The sequence below is a fragment of the Botryllus schlosseri genome, chromosome 6 (assembly GCF_051294905.1).
Source record: "Botryllus schlosseri isolate E-star chromosome 6, Bs_hap1, whole genome shotgun sequence".
NCBI lineage: Eukaryota > Metazoa > Chordata > Ascidiacea > Stolidobranchia > Styelidae > Botryllus > Botryllus schlosseri.
The window spans coordinates 9,814,190-9,825,892 of NC_137241.1; the positions used below are offsets into that span (position 1 = coordinate 9,814,190).

At 40.3% G+C, this 11,703-nt stretch overlaps 1 long non-coding RNA gene across 1 annotated transcript; it reads right to left on the reverse strand.

Moving 5' to 3' along the window:
• Positions 1-5,155: 5,155 nt before the first annotated feature.
• Positions 5,156-10,393, reverse strand: LOC145440218 (uncharacterized). Its single transcript, XR_013915470.1, has 3 exons — positions 10,260-10,393; positions 7,241-7,284; positions 5,156-5,293 (listed from the first exon to the last, which is right to left on the reverse strand). It is a non-coding gene; the product is annotated as an uncharacterized LOC145440218 (long non-coding RNA).
• Positions 10,394-11,703: the final 1,310 nt, after the last annotated feature.

Below are 11,703 nucleotides of genomic sequence, written 5' to 3' on the forward strand. Positions count from 1 at the left end.
TTCGTTTGACGCACACACAAATTGTCATATCTCATGTCTTCAGTGGGGGCCCGGGTGGATTTGCATTGTGGGCTTGGATTGGAAGGACAGGACTATTAGTCAAGCCCACCAAGTGCGATACTTGACAATGGACACATGCCCCAAGTTTCCGCCAAGGTCTTTGTTTAGTAGCACACTTCATGGAGTCGCATGTTGGCTGATACGCAGGCCTGTTTATTTTTGGATATTGGATTTTATTTTTGGAGATTCTCCAAAAATAAGATTTGAAAACATCCAAAAATAGGATTTTTTTGGATGATGTTTTTCAGTGAAATAAACAAGTCAGAGCGATGTAAACGACCAGAAAACTCATAAAAACACACAAAACAGCATCTATGTGAGGGAAGGAGTCACCAAAATGCTAAAACTACTTCCACTCAATCCACTTCACGTTTCTGCTGACCTTGCCTGCCTGCCCGCCCCTCCGCCTTTGCACTACTATAAGTTTCACAGTGCGACATGTAGAGAAGACGGGAAGGCAGCTTGAGTGAGGCAAAGGGAACGGTGAAATCATATACAGCCACCTCTGTCACAATCACTTCGTCCACACGATGACGGGACTCATCTGCTGATGCTTCAGATGGCAACACAACTTGATCCAGAGTAGATGGAAAGCGTGCGCCCCAAGTTGGTTGACGCTCGTTTATTGTCAATGAAGAGGGTGGCCTCTTGGTTGACTGGAAACCGTACCAAACTATTTGATGTTATGGACGAAAACAGTCCGGCGTGTGCAACTTCGCTGCTGTGGTCCATCTGATCGTTCTCGATCGCATGGTCACGCTCGCACATAGCTGAGCACCACCGTCACCAAGTTTCATGGTCTTGACGTTCTGATCATGGAGCAGCAGCAGCAGCTCATGCGCCTGGTCGAACGCCTGTGTCCAGGTGAGGACTGGGACGAGGACCGCCACAAGGAAGGTCAGAGGGTGTTGGGGTGTTGGGCTGTCAAGTTCAATGAGGCACGCATGGGATGAGGTTTCAAGCGCATTACTGACGAGCGCTTTTCAGGAGCAAAGGCTTGGAAGATGGGTTTAGACATTCGAGTTAGACATTCCTCCATTTTTGGACCCCTAACCTCTATGTTTCCCACAATTGCGACGTTCGAGGCCGATATCTCGAAAATCAAGGGGGGGGGGGGCGTCTCGCAGTGATTAATATTCTCTAGAAGGCATCCTCCAGGCCAAAGACTAAATTTGTGAAGAATCTATTGGAAAGTTAGATTAAGATCACTGGTGATATCAATGTGTTGGAGGACTTGAATACATGATAATAACATACTTTTGGTGGATTTTTCAGTAGTAATAGGGCTCAAAACACCTTCAATTCTTATTTTTGGAGATCCTCCAAAAATAAAATTTGAAAACATCCAAAAATAAGCTATTTTTGTTATTTTTGGAGAAATCCAAAAATAAACAGGCCTGCTGATACGGCATCAGTCATTTGCAGGCCGTGTTATTTTGGGCATTTTTCAATTTTTAATTTTGGCAGTTTTGGCATTGTCCTCTAAATAAATAGTTTCAGACTCGAATTAGTCATAAAAACGCTTATTTGGGTCAGTTAATCAAAAGAAACCACAAAATGTGCAGCATCCACTTATAATCAATGCCAACAAACAATAAGAAGAAAAAACCTAGCGTTTGCATCAAACGAAACCACAAAATGTCCAGTATCTACTCGGAATCGGTGCCAACAAGAAAAAAGAAAGAAAAGCCTAACAAACACGCTCAACACCTGATGGTTATAGCTGTTAATAAGACTTAAATTGTTTGCACTGTAACAGTTGGGTAAAAATATTTTGGAAATCTAATAGGAGGACACTTCTTCAGAAATTCCAGACTTGCAAAAACGGAGAAGGATTCTTGAAAAACGGTGAATTATTCCCACTTTGTGGTCGGTTGACTAAAAAAGGTCAACTTTTCATTCAGAGCTCGAAATACCGTTTTTCACTCCACATTGGCAGGTGGTTGATTAAAAAAAGTCAACTTTCCGCCCAGCTTCCGAAATACCCACCAGAGCGTCCCTTCGGTGCTTATTTACGCCATATCAGTCGCATTTTGCTTTAAATATGACCTAAATTCTCAAAAGGGCGTTCTCCGGGGACACTTTCAAGAAAGTCAAAAAAGAGGACAAATCCTCTTAAAAGAGAACGTATGGTAACCCTATGTAGCAGTGCTTCCAGACTCAGGTCAGCTTAGTTTCTCCTGAATTCATTTTTCACCCAACGAATCTGGGAAATGTCGGCTTCTACAGTAGCCGCCGAGGGAAAGAATGTTGCCAGTCTTCCACAAAAGGTTTTCAGAGCTTCAAAATGTTCGCAGGGCCGAACCGGCTTCCAAGCATCATGAAAAGAAATCAATTCGCTAGTGCCATCGATCTCATCGCGGAAATAATTTTATTCCGGATACTTTTCCAGAAGTCCCTTGTGATGTCTCTCAGAACATTCTGGTTTGTAGCCGACCATCCCATCTCCTTCAGTCTACCGAGATATTTTCGGAGGACTTTAATATTATCAACTCACATGGAATAGTCCTGGGAAGGGTAGCTTGTTTAAGAACCTTGACGCAACAAGGCTCTCTGGCAAAACGAGACTGCAGCTCAGAAATATCCAGACAGTTTGTTGCGTCACAATGTTCAACTCGATCACAGTGCAGAAATCGTTGTTGATTTTGGGGTTCCAGACCCATGAGCAGAATTAGAATACAATTTATATTATGGTAATCAGTAGAGCGTCAGCTTTCCATTGATGCCCGTTTTATCAAATTTTGCGCTCGGCAAGCCGGTCAAAAATGGTCATAAAATTGCCTTTGGACAAATGGAAAGTATGACCTAAACCAAATGCAGTCAGATGTTCAATCTCGCTGTGCCCACACCATTTAGGACACCATGCTTTCACCCCTAATGGGTTGGCTGGACCCAGATTAAGAAACCCGCCCTTGACACACGCTTATCTCGCTTGTAACGCGATCCGGTTACCACAACACCATGAACGAAATAGCCTACACTATATTGGCAGGCCGTGTTATTTTTAGCATATGCCAAAAATTGCTTATTTTTGGCATTTTCAAATTTCTATTTTTGGCAGTTTTGGCAGCTGACTCCTGAAATGCCAAAAATAACACGGCCTGGTCATTTGGTATGTCGCGGCGCGGTAATGACCGGCACCGAAGTGCCTATTCATATAAATTGTGCATGCCTTTTGTCTTGAGAGAGAGAGGTATGCATTTCAAAATCAAGCTATCGCCAAACTCGAAGAAAATTTTCAAGTTAAATAAATCTCCAGAAAATTTTATAGTAGTCTACGAAATACTTGTGAGTCCCTTTCAAGCTCGCTCGCCATCCTATTGGGGAGTATGGGGTGCAGAAGTTATGGACCTGGCAATAATGCAAATCGTTGGTCGCGTTAAATCGTCCCCTATAAAGTTGGGGAAGGTGTACATTATGACGTAACACGCAAAAGACACATCATTTATATTGAAAGTTGTTATATCATTAGCCCTTTTCATCGCAATCCTTATATCGTCTTCCAATATATCTTCTAGGAAGGAAAATAAATGTAATCGTGAGTAATCGTGATTACTTTTCCAATGCAATCGTAATCGTAATCGACTACTTCCTGATTTTGCTGTAATCGTAATCGTAATCATAATCGCGTGAATCTGAAGTAATCGTAATCGCAGTCGATTACATTCATGAAGTAATCAACCCATGTCTGGCTACAAGTCGTCATCTACGGAATACAAATGATGAAACTTGGCCTGATGTAAATGACCATAGTAGTCGGCAAACACCATGAATACCACAAACAAGATAATATAAAAGGACAGGTGACAAAAAAGGTGGCATGTGTATGAAGGCGACATCGATATGTCAGGCCGTGGTCCGGTAAACTAGAGGATCAACTAGTATTGATTCTGTAGAAATAGTTTGTATTTCGACTTAATGTAGACATGGGCATGCTCGATGGCTGACGGATAGCTGGCGGGATACTGTTCCACAAATCAGGTCTGGCATATTTGAGTGAGCGATGATATTTTTTGATAGTAGGACGGCGTGGACGCGCGTGCATCGTAGGCCTTCTTATGCACTTTTGATACCGAGGTGAAGATGTCATCGACGTTTTCGGGCAGTGACCGTAATGGAAGTGATACATAAACTCGACAATTTCTAGTTTCTGCATATCCTTCATGTTTGGGACACCGAATCTTTTGAGCCGTGATTTGTTGGACTCACATCCGGGCCGGCCCCTTTGGGGTCCTGGCTATGATACGGAGGATCTGATGTTGTAGGTTTTGCAGTGGCTTCAGAGCGCTAACACTGTCAGCCCCCCAACAGATGATGTCATATTGTAACTTTGATTGGAATATTGATTTAAAGAGTATCAGGCATGGACTGACTGGCATGTACTCGCTAAGGCTGTAGAACAGAGAAAAATTATTTGCAGCTGAAGAAATACCAATTTGGAATCACATGCGTCCTTCAGTTCAGTATTGCTACGTCTTAGTGATTTCAATATCTTATCACTATATAACAGACAGTAGGTCACGAAATATTGACATGTAAGGAAGTAATTATTCCAACAGGCCTACCCGAATATGTTTAATTGCTGTTCAGTACGTGCCCTAAAGTCGACACCTCAATCAACTCTACCGGAAAATGTGTTAATTCTGGGACTATAAAAAATTTATGGCCCTCTATATGCAATTACCAATATTATTAACCGATTCAGTCATCAATTACAGAAAATGTTCCCGCTTCGCGCGATTATGCTACTCGCCTCCTACACTGAGTAGAATGAATGTGTTCGCAGCTACTGGTGAAAACACTCAACCGACTGTGGGGTTCAGGGGCGAAAGCGCCCTGAAGTTTGGTTTATCACCCTGTGGGGGCCCAAGACCAACGTTTTTGGGCGAGCAATCTGAGGATCGGTCTTGATTCTGTGGATGGTCACAATGAACAATTGTCCGTTCTTTGATAGAGCTCGGTGAATCTTAAGAATTTGGATTTTGTATAGACGTGATGTAGCCTATTTGTATGCGATAGGAATTTGGACTAAACGAAAGTCTAGAAAATTGCACCGTGTCAATGAAGTCTTCGTCTGAAAAATGACTATACTCACCACACGCTGGAGTAGTAGCCTACACATCTGACTGCCAAAAGTGCCGGCTAAGCCTCCAGCTGTGCATGTCCTGGTCCGTGTTCCAACACCACCGCATTCACCCATACAGCCACTCCACGGACCCCATCTGTCACACCCCTGTTGTATGCGTAATAAATCCTTTGATCGGATCGCATCATATATTAAATTGTGACGGCAGGTGAGACTGACATGCATAGTCAAATGCATATGACAACCAAAGCACGAGTATCCTTTCATGGGCTATTTTCATTGCCAATGCTTCGCGTATTATAGTTCACTAACTGTACAAGTAGCAATTTACGTAAAGGATTGTATAGTTGTCGCAAGAGTATGGTATATTATGACGCTGTACCAGTGGTTCTCAAACTGGAGTGCAAGGTCCTTTTGGAGTCCGCGAGACAGTATTTTGGAACTGCAAACCACGTTCCAAAGAAAGCGATCCAGAAAAATCAATATTTTGAAATATAATACATTTCTATAAACCAAACCCGATGGTGGCCCAACATTATATCTGTACTCAACACAATGTAGGGACATTTGGCGCAGAAGTATTCAATTTTATATTTTCGTCACGATTTCCGCGCTTTATAGTGTCCCTATGGATTTCTTGACTTTATTTTGCGTACACCCACTCTGGAAAAATATACGTATGATTCCTTGGCCAAAATGCGTGTTCACGAGAAGTGCTCTGCTAAAACTTTCACTGTAAATAAAGCCCTGGCCTAAAATTATCACAGCATGCTGGCCTGAACCTTAATATAATAATAATATGTCCAGGCACCCATTTTTTTCTTTAGTTTACTCTGGTACGTGTGGGCGATTCCAATATCTTTCGACTAACCACAATCATTACCTGAGTTCACGAAATAACAGCATGCTTCGACGAAGAGATTATTAACTTTCGTAAAATTGAATACCTAACTCTAAATATCTTCGCCATTCACTCGACAGGGAAATAACGCGACACTAATTTTAATGTGATTGACGACATCAGAGTTGCGTTCTTAAAACATAGCCTGTTTGTGATTGCGCAGGTTTTTGCTATCCTTTATTTGATAACGTTTTTAGAGGATTCAGTTAGCAATCTAACTGTCATTATTTGTATTTCGTGTTTCTACTAATTGTATTTGTACGATTTCTAGTGATTTGACTGTTTGATCACGATTTAATTGTCATTTCGCTATTGCTATAAATTGCCATGGTTATTTTTTTTCTTGCACTCCATTCCATCAAGCAACAGACGAGCAAGCACTATTACGAATATCGTTGCATTAGCATATTTGTATTTGTAACATAAGGGAATCTCCAGTCTACATTCTTCGTTATCTGGGGTCATTCGGTTGGATTGAGAAGAATACGAGAACGATACGCAAGGTTTGCCTAGTCCGAAGCAGATTTAGTGCAGCAGACAGGATTCGACGCCTGATAAATCGGCACTCCTTGACACCAGAGCGTCGCGTCGAAACACAGTCAAACTTAGCAAAGCTGGTCGCAAAAATTAGCTACACTTGTCATATTGACATCATAAATCAAACTTGCTGTTTTGTGTTGATTTTGGAAGGGACGGTGAGTCATTCACAAAATTGCTAAGGGACCGTTTCAAGAGTTCTTCGAGAAGTTTGAGAACCACTGCGGTATACCATTATTCTTATATAGCATTGTAAATTTAACATACTGTAGAGTGTATACTAAACTTCAATCTGAAACGCGGACTTGATGTACCACGTGGTCACATACTTCATGGGTTTTGTGGCGACACTATCAAACACATATAAAACCAGTCTATAGCCCATTTCAAATATGCTGGTTTGAAAAGCTGACTTAAGCCCAAAGTGAAAGTTGAAATTGACTTTTAATTCAGAAACGCGCGACGTGATTACTAAATCGCTTGGTAGTGAGTAAAGTGGAAACGGCAAACAGCTTCGTTAAAACTGCTCAGCTCCAGAAATACGAAAGAAGCGGTATATCCACCATGCTCTGTATATAGCTGAAAAATTGCATCTAGCAATAATATGTGTCTTTAAAGGTAGTATGATCATCATGTGGAATGCATATAACGCTCACCCTTGTCTCCAGATTACGATCGCTGCTTAAGCTCCTCGCTTCTCCTGTAAAGATACAATTTACGGAACTTTTAACAGAGGTCCACGTGGTATCTAGTGGGATCGCATCTGGATCAGTGTTGGGACCAATACAGCACTTTCGAGTCACAAGACGTACCGAGTTATTATGCATTTTGAATCGAGTCAAGTCAAGTCACTCGATTTTCGAAGGTTACTCGAGTCAAGTCATGTCAAGTCAAGAGTAGTGAGGGTTAACTTTTATACGCCGCCCAATCAGAGAAGGCCACGTCGTCCTAATTGTCACACCTCATAATGGCCACGCCCATTTTCATACCCTAAGGGTACATTTTGTAAAAGTGATCGAGTTCCGAGACTTGATAATAACTTGCTTTCGAGAGAAAAATAACATTCAGATTATACATAAATTTCGAATACTATGATGTCTACGCAAGACTATGTTCGCCAGATATTTTATTATGTGTATTTAAGACTGTGTATTTTCACGGATAATATAAGCTCTCATATAACACTCATCAACGTTGAACTATGCGCGGTTTTATGCCGAGATATTAAAATCCGGACTATGTATTGATAATAACTTGCTCCCAAGAAATAAACAACATTCATTATACGTTAGTTGATACTTTTCTCAGATATTCTATTATGTGTATTTAGGACTAATGTCATCCGTCCATATTTTTAAACTTGATTTTATGTGTACAAGTTACGGTTTCTGCAGTCTCCTTATTTTACGACTTATTTTCATTAGACGCAGGCAAGCATTTCTCAAGTCGGAGCTATGAAAACAAATCACTTGCATGTGCGCGTTCCGAAGTCGTAGTAGCTTATAGTAGCATATACGTGAATCCAAAGGCGAAAATAATCGATCGAACTATAACCGCAGGCGCGTGATTCGCAGGGCTATAATTATACAAAGACTTTCGCTGCCTGTACGCGAGCCCCAGCGTTATACCGACAGGGTCTAATTAGCGCGTTCTGAAGCCGTTAATTTAGTCAACTTCATTGAGATAGCCATGATTTAAAGATGGTAATCGAGTGTGACAATAGCACTCGTCAAGGTTATGCAAACATAACCGTAACCTACTCTTTCCTTCAGAAAATATAAAGTTATAAAAGTAAGCAAATTTTTATTAAAACCCGTGAAATAGAAGTATAAGTAGGCTAGAAACATAACTACTTACTGAAAAATCGTTTCGTAGAAGTTGGGTTAGTCTACGATAGGGTTACCATATTTGTGTGAAACAAATTCCGGACACTCTTTAGCGCCAACTAGCGGATTCAAAAATGAGCAGTGACACGTTGTCTGTCAATATGACGTCACACTAGCAAAGCATTGTCCATCGACTGTATGCGAATGGAGTGGAACATAGGTCATGAATTGGGCCATCTGTAATGTGAGCTCTGGTGATTGCTACTTGCTAGGGTCTGCAATCGATTTCTCCACGGGCCGGATGAAATCGTCTGGCGGGCCGTGTCTGGCCTGTCGGGATTGTGTTTGACAGCCCTGCTATACTGTTAGGTCGGTGCGGCTATCTGGTTGTTTGTTTCAATCAGGTCCAAAACAAAATTTTTTCAGCCCCCTTCCGCCACTCGAAAAAACACTGATGTTGGGCCCACAATAGGGTAATCGATATACCGTCTTGGGAACTTACTATATGCATTCGGCTGTTAAAATTTATGAATGAATTCTGTCAATAATATTGATTTTTCCATATATTAGGCCACTATAAAATGCACCAGCAGGTTGCACATCCGGTGATTTCCAACTTTTTATGGTCGCGGCCTCGTTTCTAACTTGAAAATGTTCCGGGGCCCAGCTCAAAACTTGATAAGCTGAAGCCGATTACTAAAATATTTCAACTTGCCAAAACTTACTCACGGCCGAGGAAGCTGATTACGTCCAACATCATCGCGATTCCCAGATGAAGGCAATCGGCCCAAGATTTGGAACCACTGTCTGTGACTGAAGCATCCAATCGGCCTTAACCAACTCTAGGAATATACCGTTCGCTTATCATGGCGATCACAATCAGACTTATTTCAGTACATGTTGGTTATTTATATGGATTTTGATTGCATTTATGGCGAGGTTGATGCCTGGTGACCATACTAATATCAATATACGTTGCATTAACTCGCACGCGACACGAAGAAGAATTTTTAATAGCATAAATCTGCTTGAAAATAATATCGTTTATGTTCATTTACGAAAAAAATTTGAGCCCAATTCAAGCGTTCAAAATTCCGGACATTTAGGCATATTTTGGAAATTCCTCCCGGACGCAGATTTTTCAGTGAAATTCCGGACATGTCCGGGAAATTCCGGACGTATGGCAACCCTAGTCTACGAACATAACCACTTACTGCGAAAAGAGTGTAGCTACCTAACATAACAAACATGAAGATACTAAATAATGTCATGTAACTAATTTGTCCCTGCCTAGACCATGACTACAATGAATCAAATTTTAATTTCAGAAACAACCAATTTGGTACTCGTGATTCAATTTGAGAAATCCGTGTGTAAAAACCTTAATTTGGATTGGGTAAATCCTATTTTGGATTGGTAAAGTGCAAATGCGGGTTTTGAGGAAGGGTTCACTCTTTCACACAGAAATTTCATTATGTTCAGTTCATAGTTTACTTATTTTTCAGTAGTATCATTATGATCGTCATTATTTTACTTTTTTTTCGTTATTTTCATCTGTTGGCGTCTTCTTTATGTTCACTAGCTTCTCGGTACTGAACAATAATATGGTCACTTCAACTGACGAGAATTGTAATTACTCATGAAAAATACATCATCAACCCTCAACATTGTTGCTCAGGGTGGAGCATAGGAAGGCGAGTCAACAAATTCGGTGACTTTATGGTAGATTAATACGTATTAAAAACCAGTTGCTTTTGCGATAAAATATAGATAACATGCTTGTTGGGAATATTGTAAAGATATTGAAATGGTCACAGACTTTGAAATAAAAGTAATACGGTATAGTCACCAGAATCATTCAGTATCGTGAGTGCCAAGAAGCAGACAAGGACTAGTCCGAAAGTCTTCTCCATATTCCATTCAGTTTTGCGACAATAAAATAAACCTGCTCGATGATCAACAAATTTAGTCATCGTCACATGTAGCGATACACATACTATATCATTGGGGTTGCATTTAAAATAAATCGTTGCTAAAAAAACTTCGTTAAATGCATGTTTAAGACAGTGTTATAAACAAAGTCCTTTTTAAAAATGTGTTTTTTAACTTGTAAAATTATGCCATAATTGTGTAAATAGTTCCCAAAACACATGTTCTATGAGCCTACGGACAATTACCGACCGATATAGCTGACGTATACGATATGGGATGGTTGGAACCCTCAAAATAGTCTGTTCAACAGTTATAGTACGTAGATGTTTCGTCAAAGAAGCTAGATTTACCCTATATTTTAATAGTTCACTATGATGTCACAATTGAATATTCCTGAGGTCATGGCCTGAAAAAAACAACACAATAGAAACATGTTTATACATGCGGCCTTTTTTAAAACACGTTTGTTTTATTTAAATTGATTTTTGTTTCAAATGCAACCCTATATATCATAGTCGGTGACAATTTCAGGAAAAGTTCAGCATCCTATTCGCGTCATTATGAGTGGTATACCGAAAACGAACATTTTACTTTGGAACTGGCATCGATCGATATTGAACATGAGAAAATGCTCGAAAATACTATTGTAACCTGTAAGGTAGGCTACTTGTACCGATAGGGCCTTAGAGCAAAGTAGATCCATAACAAAAAATCATTTTATATAATAAAACTTGATAACAGTGGTTCTGAAACGGGGGTCCACGGTTCTTTTGGGGTACGCGAGACAATTATTTAGGACCGCGAGGCACCTTCAAAAACATTCACACGATCCTGAAATTTCTGGAATTGTGGAATATAAAATATTTTTTCACGATATTTTATTTACGCTGTCAATAATGCAACCCAAACATAGCCGAGCAGGTCGCAAAAATTAGCTACACCCGTTATTTTGACACCATGAGATCTAATGCGCTGTTTTCTGCTTATTTTGAAAGGGACCGCGAATCATTTAAAATTCATGAGAGACGGTTTCGTGACTCCATTTTGAAAAGTCTGAGAACCACTGCATTGCGGCAATGGTTAAAATACAGTTGCTGTCCAAATTTATAGTCAGATGTGGCCAAAGTAGTGATTGTTTTAATTAAATATAAGGAGCAGTAATGTCATAAATTCCTACAGTCATACGCAAATAAAATGACTATAATTAATTTCAAGCTTTAACTACTTCAAGTAGAAGTAGAATATACGGCATGTCGGATAAGTACTCAAGTAAGTAGTTCAAAGAAGTAGTTTGTGAATAGACGTCGCTGACATTTACGTCTCAAGCTTGGGTTATAGTTTTCAAGTCAAATTTCGGTTTT